Here is a 4,163-nt window from a genome sequence, read left to right on the forward strand (position 1 = left end):
CCCCCCCCCCAAAAAAAAAGAAAAAACGTTGTCTGTGGAAAACAGAAAGACATACTGGATGTGCCATTACCAATCTTACTCAGAAGCAAAACAAGATGCTTATTGGGGCCTGACTTTAACACCATCATTTCCATATCAAAACATCTAGTACCAAGCGGATCCCGAGCATCAAGAACTTCCAAAATGACATCAGATGCTTCTATGACTTTGGCCTACTCCCTGTAGAAAGCCCTATCCGAGTTATCTGCAGGAAGTTAAGGAGGAAAATAAAAAATGATGGAAGAAAAGGGGGGAATTAAAGTCAATCTATTCAACATTTGGAAAAAATCTTCCATGCACATTGACTCACCCTGGATTTTAGCAATTTTCGGCGAAACAACATCATCAATTCCATCACCAAAATTTTGCTCTTTTTCAGAAGCTCCATCATCCTCCAATAACCCAGCTTTCTTTTCTGGACCTGAAAAAATATGGGAAGTCCCATTCAAGCATGACCAGATATGACAAAACACATAAATGAGCAGAACAGAGAAAAACAACCACGTTCATAATTACAAAACACATCTCATCCGTCAGGAAGTCGAAATATTGGAACAGCTCGTTACAGTACAATGCCAAAGCAATGTACAGACCTCATACATTAGTATCCGCACTAATACCGTAATATATTACACATAGGCAAGTCAAAAACTAAAAGTTTTGTGACTTGAGAAGGAATCTTAGAAGAGGAAGCAAAGAAAAAATATTCAAATTAAAGTTAGAAAGACCAAAAGTTTAAGATCCAAGCGGGGAATGCTAGAAAATAAAGCCAAGCAAAAGAAGCACATCGTGTAGAGATCAGCTATACTTCATTCATCATAATTAAACTACTAAGTCCTAACCCCAAGGGGGTTGCCCAATTAGCATAGACTAACACCTCAAAATTAAGAGGTCATGAGTTCAACTCTCCTTGGGGCCTAACTATCAAAAAAATAAATAACTTTAAAAAAAATTAAAAAATAAAAATAAGTTCACATTAAATTTCTGCACTAAATTTAAAAGCGTCTGAATACATGTTACTAGAAAGAGTCTGAATAAATGTTTGCTAGTATAGACTGGTCTGAAAAGGTGTGGACAAACAAAATTACTTTCCACATTTACTCTGTAGACCAATTTTCTTCCAAATGAAGATTAACAAAGCCCCTACTAAAAAAAAACTAGTAAATTTATCAGAAGAAAATGATTATAAATGTCCACCCAGCTAAACCAGAACAAAATATTTTGTACCTTCATGTATCCTTTTGAAGATAAAATATGAAAGGTTTAGATAGGAAAGAAATGGATGAAATGAAGACAAAATTTATGTGCCCAAGCGTGTCACATACTACATCATTTTCAATTGCTTTAGAGATAGAAAGGTTGATGAGACAGTGAGGCACAAATAAGTCCAGGTAAGAAAGCAAGAAATAATTTAAAAGAAAAAAAAAAGGGTAACTGTTTCCTTAGGTTCATAACATTGGCTCCTAAACAAATTCATCAATGCCCAGCTCAGATGCAAGAAACCAGGAAAGAATTAAAAACACAGGTAACTGTTTCCTTAAGTTCATAAAATTGACTCCACCCAGTTCAACAAACTCAGCCTTAGTTCAACCCAACGATGCCCAGTTTAGATGCAAGAAAGCAGGAAAGAATTAAAAAAACATAGGCAACTGTTTGTTTAGGTTCATAAAGATGGCACCTAAGCAATTCAAAAATGCTCGCAGTCCAGCACGCACACAATAGAGATAATTCCTTGACGTGAGAAGTGTTCGCTGAATATCCCAAGTTTAAAAAAAAAAAAAAAAAAAGAAAACCCAATTAAGTCTCAACAGGAAAACTTTAACTTAGTGTGAGAAGTAATGAAGAAGAAACAATACCCTCTCCTTCCGAGTGGCCTTTTTCTGCTCCAATTCCTCTAGTGCCTTGGCCCTGCGAGCTTCCAGGGCTTTGAGCTCTTGTTCCTTAAAGGGCTAGTCATTAGGGATACCCGGATCCTTCTCGACCTTGCGCTTATTATTTATGCCGAGCTTCTTCGCTTCTTTGGCCTTCTTCTTATGGTGCTCTTTCACCTTCTTTATGATCTTGTACTTCTTTTTCAGTGGCACTCGCTTACTCTTACTCTGTACAATATCAGAATAGAAAATTTAGAATCGAATCCATACAAACATTCAATCGAAAACATGAAGTTATGGATTCGCTTACTCTTGCTCCTCTTCACCATCTCTAACTATCGGAGCAATCCAAGTGACAGTTCAGGTTCAATTTTGCTTACTTCCTGAAGAAAAAAAATATGAAATCAACACCAATTCAGTTTTAGAAATTTTAAAGAAAAATTTTAAGAGCCAGTGAACTACAAGGTACAGAAAAATCAAACTTTAAACGATATTTCTTCACCTTCTGTGCCTATGTAAGAAGAAATTTTGATCTTTAGCAATGGAGGTGCTCGGTGTCTGCGTCTCAGAGCAAAGAAGGTCGAGCAAGCAATAGACTGGAGAAGAGCAAGGTTTTAGTCAGGGTTTTAGAAAAATACATGTGAGGGTGGACCGCCATAGGTTGGCAACAAGCCGGGCTCGGCCAGGTTTACATCCGGACCAAAAATAAATCAAAACTAAAGATAGTTTGGCAAAAGGTTATTTGGATCGATACACCTCTATTTGGTATCTCTTGATGGATGATGTAGTTTCTAATCATCAAACGGATAAGAATATAGTAAAGGACTTATTGCCTATGTTTGGATGTCAATAAAAGAAATAAGACAAAAATTATAATGATATAATCATTAATTTATGTATTTTTTTTCTTTTCTTAACGTCCAAACATGGCCGATGCCATATGGGGACGGGGAGAACTATGGTTTAAAATTCCAGAATCAATCTTGGGATAGGATAGGGCCAATAACTATTTGATCTAAGTCCATACTCATATAAATAATATAAAAATACCCTTATTTGTCAATAAAGATCCCGTTTTTCACTTTATTACCATGTGTCTACATCGATCCACAAATACGATATCAATCAAGAATCAAGATCAGACAAGTCCGATCTCAATCTGATCCGATTCCTCAAACATGGGAAAGATTAGGACATGTGGGACAGTTAAGGAAGTGAGGGTGTTAAGGACACATGGCATTGATAAGTTCAATCATTGTTTTTCTTATTACTATCTTCTAATATTAGGAAAAAAGAAGAAATAATAAAATTAAATAAAAAAATGAATTTGAAGAGCGAGGTAGACATATATCAATAATTATGTCATCAAAATATTGGTCTCTTTTTTTACTCTCCTTTTTTTTCTTGATTCCAAACATATATACCAATTCTATATATTTAATTAAGAATATTAAATTCTTATTGATGTGGTAAAAATTGATCGGATGACCTGCACAGAAGAGAAGATAGGGGAGAGCCGGGCTGACCCGACGGGAGACTCTCTGATGCCTAAGTCAGACCTTTCCACAACAAATGCTCAAGAGAGTTTTTCTAGTAAAAGGAGTGATCGATCCCCATAATGGAGGCTTACCTTGGTATTTATAAGCTGCTAATGGAGGGAGAGTGGGAGACGATTGTGAAGAGTCCTGTTTAGGCATGGAGTCCTTGAGGAGAGTGGCTTTGCGATTCTGGGAATATTCTAGGTCCTAGGGAATTCCTAGGGAATATTCCCCTCTTATCTTGGAAAGGCCAACCATGTGAGGGATAGATGTCTATGGTGACGTGTAGTGGTTAGAGTCCAGTCCTTCTGAATAGGGATTACGTTCCTTGAATGTAGGAGTGGACGTGCGCACGTTTATGGAATCCTTGTCATTGACGCTGGGCCGAGGTAGCAGCACGACCTGATGGAGGCCGAGGTGGCAGCACGGCCTGATGGAGGCTAAGGAGGAAGCACGGCTGATGGAGGCTGAGGTGGCAGCACAGCCTAATGGTGGCCGAGGTGGAAGCACGGCCTAGTGGAGGCCAAGGTGGGAGCAAGAATGGTGGACGCCGAGGTGTAGCATGGCTTGATGGAGTCGAGGCACAGCACAGCCTGATGGAAACCAAATCGGTGGCATGCCTGTGGAAACTGAGGTGCAGCATTGGTCAGGACGATCCTTGTCGTGCCATGGCACGTAAAGCCCCCCGCTCTTGTTGTTCGGCTCGGACAGATAG

The sequence above is a fragment of the Macadamia integrifolia genome, chromosome 10, assembly GCF_013358625.1.
Source record: "Macadamia integrifolia cultivar HAES 741 chromosome 10, SCU_Mint_v3, whole genome shotgun sequence".
In the NCBI taxonomy this organism is placed as follows: Eukaryota; Viridiplantae; Streptophyta; class Magnoliopsida; order Proteales; family Proteaceae; genus Macadamia; species Macadamia integrifolia.